The 13,085-nt window shown below is 40.9% G+C and overlaps 1 protein-coding gene across 1 annotated transcript in view; it reads right to left on the reverse strand.

The window, feature by feature from the left end:
* The window catches only part of ERC1 (ELKS/RAB6-interacting/CAST family member 1), a 563,466-nt gene that overhangs the window by 442,482 nt on the left and 107,899 nt on the right, over window positions 1-13,085 (reverse strand).

A 13,085-nucleotide genomic window follows, 5' to 3' on the forward strand; every position in this document is an offset into this window, starting at 1 on the left:
TAGTGCTGACCTTTTAATAGAGTGAGGGAGGAAACACTGTGGTAGATCATGAACGAGCAATATCAAATTATTTAAAAAAATTGGTTCTACATTTTGTATCCCCTTCCTCAAGAATCATTATTATTAAAAAGATGTCAGTGTATGACTGCAGAACAATTCGCTCTATTACAATGCAACCTCACACACACACACGGTAGAGAGTCTCAAAGCCTAGTCAACTGATTCAGGCTTGTAGGGCTCCCGCTATGGGGCTAAAAATAGCAGTGTAGATGTTCTGGGCTCTGAAATCCAGTGAGGGAGCTATGTCTCAGAATCCAGGGTCCAGCCCAAGTGGGAATGTCCACACTGTTATTTTTAGCCCCATAGCATGAGCACCATGAATCCAAGTCAGGCTCTGAGACTTGCTTCCATGGGGTTTAGAGTTGTTTTTTTGTTTGTTTGTTTTGCTCCGTAGATGTACCTGCTCTGTGAGCTGGTAAGCATTATTTCCATTTACAGAGAAAAAAAACAAGGCACTGATTGAAATAATATCCAGGCAAGACAGGAAGTTTGTAGGAGATGCAAAAATAGAAAGGAGGTCTGACTGACAAATCTGAGACAACCACAAAACTATCTTCTTTTCTTGGGAAAGGCAAAGAGACTGACACCAATCAGTTTGCCTTTGAACAGGCCAGCTGAATTGAATTCGACACTAGAAAAATAAGTGCCTATATTACAGCAACTTCCAAAAACAGCACAGATGCAACCAGTGGTAGCAATAGTGTAAGCACTAGAAAGGACAGGTTTCATGACAGTCATCTCTTGGCTAGCTGATGTACAGGAGGCAAAATAGCCTAGCAGTTTATACTCTAAATAAAATCCAAATAAACCACTCTGGGAAGGGACCTTATATTTGAAAGTTAAATACAGAAAGTGAGTTTCACTGCAAGATGTATAATGCACAGGAGATGTAATCAAGTAAACTGTAGGATTCCTCCAGTAATTTGTTTGTTGCATATTCCTATGAAAAAGGGAACAGGGAGTAAGAGATATTTGCTACTTCATAAACACATGAATTTAGTCTATCTTTGTGGTTTTAACAGCTACTGTTATTTAGGGACTGATGTATGAAGGCAGTTTGTGGGGCTGTAAATAATTATTTTGATACTACTTTCATCACTATGTGAGAGTTCAAACACTCCAAGCCCCATTATTTGGGATCCCCCCCAAGGGAGTTATCTCAAGCTTTTGAGGCTTATTTGACCTTTTCTTCTATTTGTAATTTTATGATATTTGACAGTTACTGTTTCAGTTCAGCAGAAAATAGTACTTAAGTTATAATGATGGTTCTGGACCTCTCACGCAGGTGTATTCCTGAACATAGATGATTATTTGTTGTGTGCTGTAAAGTAAAGTGTATGTTGCAATCTGAATTTCTACCCACTCATTTACTTGCAAAATGGAAGAAAACTTATGCGCTGAGCACACCACAACTTGGAATTGTAAAGCACTTTTAGCTTTCAATCTTCTTTGAAACAAATTGTCAGTGTCACTACTCCAAGCTGCATTCCAGACAAAAATGTCATTACACCTCCACACTTTAAAGCTCAGAAGAGCAACAGCAAGCATGTTATGTGAATGAGGAGGAAGGCGGGCAGCCAAACTACTACAGTTTATCCAACTCATCCATGCAGACTAAATTTTAAGAACAAATTTAATGCATTCACATTCTCCTAATTAACACCATTGCAATACCAATGGGGCTGCACTGGTAACAAGAGAATTTGCACCAAACAATTGGAAAGTGCTCCACTAAGCTCAGTGCAAATACCTAAGGTAGCCAATCTATACACCAAAATGGAACTTATCTTTATTTGGGAAAATATACTCATCCCATTTCAACCACAGAGCATGGTCTGCTTAACACCCATATTTCACATGTATCTACACTTACCTCGCCCCCACGCTGTCACTTTCCTCCCTCCAGGAAGGCAGGAGAAGCAGCTTCCTCTGAATCGCCATGTGCATTAGAACAGCAGAGTGGCTTCCTGTACTGTCACAGAATCAGTCTTAGGCTATTTATAACCCTAACTAAAAAGAAGTCACCACAACAAACTTCCTAGACTTGAATTTTTATAATCTAATTGATGTAGGATCATGTCTCAGGCAAAGCTGTACCCCAGGAAAACATTACTACCTATTCCAGTATAAATCATCTCCCCAAATTCAGCATAAATGATTTTCCACAGATGCAAACAATCAACATCTGAGCTGAGAAACTGAAAGCTATTTTAAGTAGTTCAAATAGGGTAATGGTAAAAGAGAAAAATGTTGATGCCAACAGAAGCAGCACTTATGGGATTCATGTCATGTCAGATTCATGGGTGAGGACAATGGAGATATGCTGTACCCCATGGAAGGGTCAGTAACTAGCAAATGTAGTCAAAGTATGTTTCCTAGGAAGAAAGAAGAGAGCTAAATAGTTTGCAAATAAGAGATCAGCAATATGTTTATGAATTACTGCTTACAATTACGTACTCTGAACTACTTAATTGAAAAAAAAAAAAAGATAGTATGCAGTGTAGCAGTAAATTAAGATGCAGGAAAATTGACACACTCTTCTTCCCAGTATATTATTGCTCTCTAGAGTTCTTTTGTCTGCTGGCTAATAGGCTGCTTTTCTGTTTTTGATACCAGTGAACAGTGCCCTGTTGGTATGAACTATAAGGTGGTTCTTTGGGTAGGCATACTGTTCTTCTACATTTTAAATAGGACATACTCACTTCCCTCATAAACTGAGTTTTACCACTGTTTCTCATCCACTTCTCTGCCTGCATTCTTTTATAACTGCAATTCCTTGAGAAAGAAAGGGAACATATTATTTATAAATCCATCTAATATTGACCACTGAAAAGCTAAGCCTAGTTTCAGATCCTGAATTCACTTGAAACCTCACACAAGCTTGAAAGAGCTCACTGCAAGTGTCTCACATGATCTCAAAATAAATGTAAGACTATTTTTGTAGTCTTTAATATTTTTAAACACTCAATACTTTCAGTTTCCATGAAGAAGATGCTGTAGTTTTTAACATATTGTTAACAGAAAGCTCAATTTTAAGAGTAGGTAAAAACTGGAACCTACAGTACTTGACAGTGTCTTTAGATTTCACTGAACATGAAGACTTCCCTCTTTAGTGCGTTAGCGCTCTGCAGATGAAAAGGTAGTGAGAGAATCTTTCAGAGGAAATGTAAGTGATTACCCTGGAGGTCTTAGCGGGATAGTCAACTCAAAGCTGATATAACTCATTCAGTTCTTGATGTGCTGGCATACAAAACTCTGAACCTCTGGGTCTGATCAAAATCCTGTAGAAAGAAAAGCACCATCACAAAAGCATACTATGTTGCTCAGTATATACAATGCAGTTCCAAAAGCACTGAGATAAGTGAACTGATGGTGTGGCAAGCCCTAGTGTGACTTCCCTCCTGTTGAAGGAAAGTGTGACTAAAATAGAAAGAGAGCAACAGACATCCTCTTCCTTCTGTCTCAGCAGCCAGGTCAGGTCAAGGTAGAAAGAGGTAACACACACCTTTCCCTCCCAGCAGTCAAGATGATGAGGAGGAAGACTTCGTTTTTAGCAGCCAGAAGAGAGGAAGGAGTTCCTCGCCTATCCCAGCACCAAGGGAAAAACCATGCCAATGTTACATAATACTGTGTCATGATGATTGTCAATATATGACACAACTAATTATTTACTGTGACAGATTCATAACATGTAGATGCCAGTACATCATCAGGATGACACACAAGTTTTTTGTGGTTCTCTGCAGCTCTGTTCAATGACCAAGCTACTCTCTATGAACTCTCTAGATGCAAAATGCTAAGTACTGGGAAAGAATGAGTTACCTTTGTAGTCTCTGTAACTTGTACATGTACCTTTATGATCAATAGAGCACAGAAAGCTTACAGGGAAAAAGGAAAATGGACAGAAAAATACTATATAAATGATAGCAAACTAGGTTTATCAAAGTGTGATGGGATGTCCACCCCACAGAAGACACAGCAGGTTAAATTCGGTCAATTAACCTCTTATGCTGCACTTGGAGCACAGACTGGAATCAATAATGTCTAATGGAAGATAAAGTTCACCTGTGAGGGAGCAAGCTAGGCTTGTATAAAAGGATGAAGCTGAGAACAGAAAGGGGCTGCTGGGGAAGTAGTCTCATTGGGAGAAGGGAGGTTTGTTTGGGGCTACAGTGTCTGCCATGATGTCAAAGAGGGGAAGTAGTCCCCTGGGAGGGTCAGCAAACCAAGGGTGGTGGAACAGAAGATAAAAAAGGGAGCAGGGAAGGAGTCCAGTGAAATAACAACAGAATCTGGGAGCAAGCAGACTATAGTTGCTGGATATAGGGTCCCTAGGCTGGAGTACATAGTAGTGGGCGACTCCAGGTTTCCTCCCAGCTGCTGGGAAAGTGGCACAGGACCTAGCCTTAAAGTGAAAGACTGTCTGGAACGGCATACAAACAGGTGATCCAGTGGGACTTCATTGTATAATCATACCCTTCAGGGGCATCGATCTGTCCAAAGAGCTGAATCACAAAGAAGGAGCACTGCAAGTCCTGGAGAGTGAGGGGGAACGTAGTGTGAGCAACCAACAGAAAGGGGGCATCAGACTAGAAAGAAGTTAATCCCCAGACATGGCCACAAGGAGGTGCCCCAACCCCGTTACACAAGGTTAAAGAAAGCCTCTGAGAACAGAAGTTGGAATGACTGTATGGTGTCTTACAGGGAGATAAGCATTACCAGTAGAGGGATTCCACCACAAGTTCTCTCTATCTCAACTGCTTAGTAGTCACAGAAATTGGCAGAATCTACATGAGATCATGAATTTGCTTTTCCTACCAGCATCTCAACACATATGAAAACTAAAAGTCCTCACTAAAAAGCTACCTTTATAAGTCTTCCCTGAAATGAGAGTATTCCATATGTCAAGAAAAGAATGAGCTACACAGAGCTGGGCAGCAACCATGCTCCAAATGTTAGAAGAAACCAGGGCCACTAAAGCAAAACTCAATCGCAAATCATGAGAGAAAATAAGGAAGTCTTTCTTTCTCTCTCTCGTTCTCAAAGTGTTCTCATTTTGGCAACATTTCTGAGATACAGATTATGCTGAATGCATACTCAAGGCAAAAGCCTGTCTATCTGAAGGGAGTCCCTGCTGACATTCAGCTGCAGCCCTTGCAGAGAAACTGACAAAAGGGCTAATGTCAGGTGTCCAGCAGGGCCCTGATGAAACAGAACTTGCTGATTCCAAAAATAGTACATGCTGACTGTAAGATGGCTCAGGGGCACCAGGATACTTATTTGTATGGAAATGACAGAGTGATTTTTATAGTGTGTAGCTTAGCTTGGAAACAAAGCTATGATTCTAATAGGATTTAATTTAAGTGGGAGCCAAACAAATTAACTTGTATATTTAAAAACCCTTACACTGATTTATCTCTGAGACAGCAGAATAGCAAGGAGGTAAACAAATTCTATAGATAAAGAGCTTAAGATTGTTGGTAGTACATCTGTCTGATGAACCAGATTCACATGAATGACTCATCTGGTTTAAGAGGGTGTCATGAAGCAACCACACATCCATAGGAAACTGTAGAAAAAAGCATCCACTGTAAATTTAAATCCTAAAAAAGAACAGACAGGAGTAAACAAATTGATAGTCCTGGAGTCCAAAAGAAACCAAGACTGAGATGCAGACATCTGACTCTTAGAATTTAAAGTCTGCAGAACAAATAAATTTTAATTGAGTGCTGTCAGACCCAGTAACTGCTTCTTGAAAATTCTGTTTGGCTACCACTTTTTTACCATAATACACTTTTAGCAGGTCACTGGGCTTCTAAGTTATATAATAATTTGTTCTCCCTGGCAGAAGTCACAAACACTCTAATATGCTAGAGTAGTCAAAGGAAACTTATTTTTATAATTCTAAGCTAGTCAGTACCAGCTACCATTCCATGTCTGAATTTCTAAAGGTATCTACTCTCACTCTGCTAAGAGAAACCTCAATACTAGGACTTTCTGAAAACATAAAATCTAAAATGTGATGCTATTTGATTAACTTCTTGGTAAGCTATTATAGACAGGTTTCAGAGTAGCAGCCGTGTTAGTCTGTATTCGCAAAAAGAAAAGGTGTACTTGTGGCACCTTAGACACTAACAAATTTATTTGAGCATAAGCTTTCGTGAGCTACATCTCACTTCATCGGATGCATTTTTCCACCAAATGCATCCGATGAAGTGAGCTGTAGCTCACGAAAGCTTATGCTCAAATAAATTTGTTAGTCTCTAAGGTGCCACAAGTACTCCTTTTCTATTATAGACAGATTTCCCTGAACAGATTAATTTTCTTTTAACTAAAAACATCAAGAGTTGTGATTAAGTATCTTTTGTGCCAGTGGTGGGTGCATGGAACAGCTTTAAATCTGCTGATACAGGTGAAATTTCAAGTATATCTTACGAAATAAGATTGGACTTGTGACTTGAACCTAAACTTCCATTCTGCACAGAACTGGATGCTTTCAGTTTCAGGGGGGACAAAACAGGGAAATTTTGGTTTCAGGAGGGACAAAACAATTCACTTATGTGATGGATACAAAGGCTTACCAAGGCAACCTATAAGGAGAAATAAAAAAATATCATGCCTTCTAAGAAGTGTGAGTGTCTCTCAACTACCAACAGGTATCTCTCCTATACCAAGCAGAGTGGATCTTGGAAAGATGTTTGCAAACTTGTGTTCTTGGTGGCATTACATAATTTAAAAGGTAATATACACACTTTTACTGGCAACTGGAATAATCTGAGCCATATGATAAAACAGCTCTTCTATCTATGGCCTGAAGTGGGTCCATACCTTCTGTTGCATTACACAGCATAGGATGACAAGTACTCTGTGTTGTGCAAAAATATGAAAAAACCTTTAAAATCAGGCCAAGAAATAAGCCTTTCAAAAAAATCTAAATGCATACATGCTCAATATAGACTGGTTAGATTTTGGCAGCTAAATTCTCCGAAGATTTTTATCTGTACTGAGCATGCTCCGACCCAGAGATGGAGGAACTAATCAGGATTTTCCCCGCAATTGAGGCTCATGGTGGGTGAGGGGTGGGTTACTGTGCTGCCAGGCACAGGAACTGAGGAACAGGGAAAATGTCTCGTGTGTTCTGAATGTTCCTGCTGCTGCTGCTGGTATCCCGATACCATAAAAGAGAAGGAAGCGATTGACTGAATTGCACAGGGGTAAGGAACCGAACCAAGCTAGAGGCATGAAGTAGGGGGTGAACAAGTAAATTATGGTAAGGTATCTGTGAGGGAAGACTAGGAGCTGTGACAGGGAACTGGGGGGGGGGAGGGGGAAAGAGAGGCAGGAACAGGGACAGGGAGCCAGAAGTAGGTGAGGGGAGGCTAAAGATCAGACGAGGTCTGGGGGCAAAGGAAAGGGAGACAAGAACTGACACAGGGATAGGCTGGAGAAGATATAAGCAGATAGGGTCAGGCTCAGGGATAAATGGGGAAGAAGCATGTATGCCCTTTAGAGCACACTTGCTCCAGAACCTGGAATTAAATCCAGGTTGCATTCCTCTGCAATCAGCAAATACCTGTGAAAATTATTGGCGAAGTGTTGTGTGTCAACCTCCTCTAGTGGAGGAACCACATAGAGGATGACAACTGACTACTGCTATCAGTCACTCAGTTAGCTCAGAGTGCTGTGCTCTGGATCTAAAGGTTCTAACTGTGCTGATGACCTACGTAAGGGTCAGTATGCTTCCACATGATAGAATTCAGGTTTTTTCAGTTTGCTTTTTTAAAAACCTCAGAAATCACTCACACAAACTACATTACAAGAACACTAACAGTTCAAAATCAAGCACACAAAGTTAGTGAGTTACAGAATTAAAGTTGCCTGGGCAACCTTAATTGGGCCCCCTTGTCAATATGCATTATAATACAGTCCTTAATAAGATGATCACATATGATTTTCCATAGGTCCCTTGCCTCTTGCAGAGCACACGATGAACCGTGCTCTGGAAATGAATCAGGGTTATGTAGTGAATGAGGCTCTTGGCTGTAAGACCTCATTTATTACGGAAGTTAGATGATGTATAGTGAATATATAAGGGATGGCACGAAAACAAAGAATGGTCTTATGGTAAAGGCACCTGAATGTTACCCTGGAGAGTTGGTTTCTATCCTTGCCTCTGCCAGAGAGTGATGCTTGACAAGTCAATTAAACCACAACTTTTCACAGGTGATCACTAATTGTTCTTCAATTTCTAAGAATGAACACTCACACAGCTGCATCTGAAATCTCTGGGAGCTGGGCTTTTGAACATATAATCTGCTATAAAATGCTAAATACTCTGAAAAAAAATCAAACCCTAGGCAACTGAAATGATGCACTCCAAATTAGCAAACACTTTTGACCTTAATCTCTGCACCTGTAATTCCCCACCTTTAAACTGAAGATTAATACTACCCACTCACCTCAGAGGTTTTGTGAAAACAAAATTGTTTGTAAAAGCACTCATAGTATAGTGACCATCATCACAGAAAACTCCATGAGTAAATTAATAATTCTGTCTGCAAACCAATGAAGATAAATCAACATACTGATACCTGCTTATTGAGTGTTGTCCCTGTTCACTGAATAATGGGGGAGGGGAGGAGAACAGGGTTGCAGAAAAAAAAAAAAAGAGTATATGATCACAAAATTATATAACAACGCACATGTTCAGGGGAGCCAATTTAGGATATACAGACAACCTCAATTCTGGCATTTCCCAACTTCTGAGCGCTTTACTTTGCAACCAAATACTCTTTTAATTTAATTTTTTGCATGTGTGTACATATACACACACACAAGGCAGGGCTGGTAGCACTGTCTATTATTAAGGTTGCCTTAAAATTCTTGTTATAAGACTCTCTTTATTTGCTTGTAACTTTGCATGCCAGGTGTCTGCCTCCAGTTGAAGTTTTTTGGAAAATTTTAGTCAAAAAAGTTCAGCTGAGTGGAAAAAATACATTGTTCTGCTCATATTAAAAAATTCTTAAGACCTTTTCTTTGAACAGCTCTAGTGACCCCATGCTTTGGATAAGGAATTTGAAATTTGGCAGAGGAGTGCCTTTGTGTCAAGGATGTGCATTTTTCCATCCCTCTGAAAATTAAACTGTATGAATAGGTTTGGCCAAGTTATGCACCCTTAAAAAAAAACAGTTACTACATGCTTAGTAAAAAGAAAAGGAGTACTTGTGGCACCTTAGAGACTAACAAATTTATTAGAGCATAAGCTTTCGTGAGCTACAAGTGAGCTGTAGCTCACGAAAGCTTATGCTCTAATAAATTTGTTAGTCTCTAAGGTGCCACAAGTCCTCCTTTTCTTTTTGTGAATACAGACTAACACGGCTGCTACTCTGAAACCTGTCTACATGCTTAGTAGACACTTGGGATTTTTAGCAGCTACAGTCTACAAAGATTCCATCATCAGTGAGAATGCTGCAGTCTCTCATAGCTCCTAACACTGACCAAGCTGTGCACGTGCCATCCCCACAGGGCTGGCCCCAGGCACCAGCGAAGGAAGCAGGTGCCTGGAGCGAGCAATAGAAAGGGGCGGCACTCCCTGCGTTATTGGGGCAGCACGTCTGGGTCTTCAGCGGCAATTCGGCGGCGAGTCCTCTATTCCCTCTCTTTCTCTTTGGCGGCAGCTCAATCGGGTTTTTCTTTTTCTTTTTTTTTCTTTGCCGCTTGGGGTGGCAAAAAAGCTGGAGCCAGCCCTGCATTCCCATACAGGAATTGAGTATGCTCCCTCAGGCCCAGGTTCATAAGGCTGAAGCTGGAATTTCCCTGTAATGGCTGCTCTGGGCCAGACTGGGTCCAGGCACTGGAACTGAGAGCAGAGAGACGTTCTCTCCTGTGCTCTCAATGATCCTGTCTGCTGGCACCGAGACAGCAAGGAAGAAAAGCCATTTGATTCAAATATAGAGGTGACAAAAGCTAGACCAGGAAGGACAGAAAGGAGTAGATTGGAACAAGGAGTCTGGGACTAGAGGAGGGAGATAAAACTCTGACAGGGACTAACTGGTCAAGAAGACTGGGACTTGGAGCCAGAGTAGTGGGAGGTTTGGAGTGGTTGGATGCAGAAGCTGCAACTGGGAGATGGTGAGGGAAATTGGTTGGTATGAAGGCTGTGAACCCAGTTTGCTGAGGGTGAGAACACTGAGGTTGGACAAGGAGCTATAGGAAGGGGGGGCAGACTGGGTCTGCATGGACAAGAAGACTGGGACTAGGAACTGATGGGGGGATGAGGACAAGGGAGAAAGATCTGATGAGCTAGATGCTGAGAGAGAACTAGAAGTAGCTGGGCAAAGAGATTGAAACAATGAACTAGGCAGGCGGTGGAGGAAACTAAGATTGAATGAAGAACCCATGGGGCGAGAAAAGGACTGGGAGCCAGTTGGAGGGTGGAGAGGGGAGAGACAGATTGGATGTCAAGCTCGAGGAAGGACTGGATCTAATTGAGCAAAGAGAGTGGGACTGGGTGTGGAGAGCAGGAAAGACAGAGTTTGGCCTTGGACAGTAAGCTCGAAGTGGGAGACTAGAACTGGCTGGACAAGGAGATTGGGATGAGAAGCCTGAGGACTGGAGACCGTGACTGAGTAGCCAGGAGAATGGAACTGTGAGAAAACAAGCTGGGGTGGGGAAGACACAGAACTGACACAGGGACAGGTTGAAGTGACAGTGCAAATATGGTCAAGTTTGGAGTGAAAGGACAGAGAAATCTGTGCCCACTAGACCACATTCTTCTCCAAAGCATGAAATGGAACCCAAGATTTCTGAGTCTCATCACTCCTATGATGTCAGGAAATATTTATGAAACCCCATGAATCTATGGGATGCAGTTTTTAATTTCATAATCACAGAAGAATGGCTTCCCAGAGGACCCGGTCTCATTTAGTGCATGTGATGGACCTGTTCTGGTGGTGCATCGAGATTGTGGAATGAAGAAGGCTATTGTCTGTAGGATCCTACCTTATTTGTTGTAGAAGTTGGAAGGTGTATTAAATGAGCCAGTGAACTACAAAACATGAAAGGATGGTCTCATGGTTAAGGCAGCTGAAGGCTGTCTTGGAGAACTGGACTTTATCCATTCTTCTGCCACAGAGTTCCAATGGGATATTAGGCAAGTCACTAAAACAAAACTATTTGTAGGTTGTCATTAACTGTGGGTTCTTCATTTTCTGGGTGCCCAACCTGATAAGATGGGATCTAATTTACAAAAGTGCTGAGCAACCATAGCTGCAACTGAAATCTACAGGAGCTGTGCTTTGAACATATAAAGTGCTATATACTCTGAAAAATCTGGTGCTAGGGGTCTCAAGTTGGGCACCCAAAATGAATGAAAACTTTTGACCTTAATCTCTGTGCCGCAGTTCCCCCAACTGTAAAATGGGGCTACAACTCCTTCACCTCACATAGTGTTGTGATGATAAATTTATTAATATTTGTGAAGTACTCAGACTATAGTTAGGAGCATTGAAGAAAAGCCTGTGAGAAAATTAATAGTTCTATCAGAGCACGATTTGAATAATGTGCAGCAAATAAGGCATAGCGCCTGTCATAAATATAAAGGGAAGGGTAAATACCTTTAAAATCCCTCCTGCCCAGAGGAAAAACCCTTTTATCTGTAAATGGTTAAGAAGCTAGGATAATCTCACTGGCACCTGACCAAAATGACCAATGAGGAGACAAGATACTTTCAAAAGCTAGGGGAGGGAGAAACAAAGCCTCTCTCTCTGTCTGTGTGATGCTTTTGCCAGGGACAGAACAGGAATGGAGTCTTAGAACTTAGTAAGTAATCTAGCTAGATATGCGTTAGATTCTGATTTCTTTAAATGGCTGAGAAAATAAGCTGTGCGAATGAGATGTAGATTCCTGTTTTTGTGTCTTTTTGTAACTTAAGGGTTTGCCTAGAGGAATTCTCTATGTTTTAAATCTGATTACCCTGTAAGGTATTTACCATCCTGATTTTACAGAGGTGATTCTTTTTACTTTTTCTTCTATTAAAATTCTTCTTTTAAGAATCTGAATGATTTTTCATTGTGCTTATGATCCAAGGGTTTGGGTCTGTGTTCACCTATGCAAATTGGTGAGAATTTTTATCAAACTTCCCCAGGAAAGGGGGTGTAGGTTTGGGAGAATTTTGGGGGGAAAGACGTTTCCAAACGGGCTCTTTCCCAGTTATATACCTGTTAGACATTTGGTGGTGGCAGCGATAAAGTCCAAGGGCAAAAGGTAAAATAGTTTGTACCTTGGGGAAGTTTTAACCTAAGCTGGTAAAAGTAAGCTTAGGAAGTTTTCATGCAGGTCCCCACATCTGTACCCTAGAGTTCCGAGTGGTCAAGGAACCTTGACAGAGTCACATACTGAATAAGGAGAAATTAAAATACTGACTACCATCCCTATGTCCTGAATGAGGAGGAGGCCCTCTAAAAAAAAAGTATATGATTGCATAATTAAAGACTTTATCCTAATGGATGCTTACAAGTTGCGAGGCAACCTTAATTCTGTCATTCCTACCTTTTGAGTGCTCAAATTTGCAACCCTAATAAGATTCTTTTAATGTAATTTTTCTGTATAACAAATATGTACACACACAGTGTTCCATGTTGTAGTTCTATATAGGTCTAATCGAGCCTTAATCTTTATCAAAGTACCACCCATTTTTGCTAAAGGGGTTTTTCCCCCCCTTGACAACTTTAAAGCCTTTGCTCTTGTAAGCATCCCTGAATCTCAGTAAACTCTCCACCTAAGGAGGGACAATTCTCCCCAGAACAAGTAAAATTTTGGATACCACACATTCTTTGAGATACCAAATAAAGCAAGCTAACTTACTCAACCATTCAGTCCTATTCAAATACAGATGCTATAAATGTGGGACATAGAAGTGTAAGGTTTCAGAGTAGGAGCCATGTTAGTCTCTATTCGCAAAAAGAAAAGGAGTACTTGTGGTACCTTAGAGACTAACAAATTTATTAGAGCATAAGCTTTCGTGA

Source organism: Dermochelys coriacea, chromosome 1 (genome assembly GCF_009764565.3).
Source record: "Dermochelys coriacea isolate rDerCor1 chromosome 1, rDerCor1.pri.v4, whole genome shotgun sequence".
Lineage (NCBI taxonomy): Eukaryota > Metazoa > Chordata > Testudines > Dermochelyidae > Dermochelys > Dermochelys coriacea.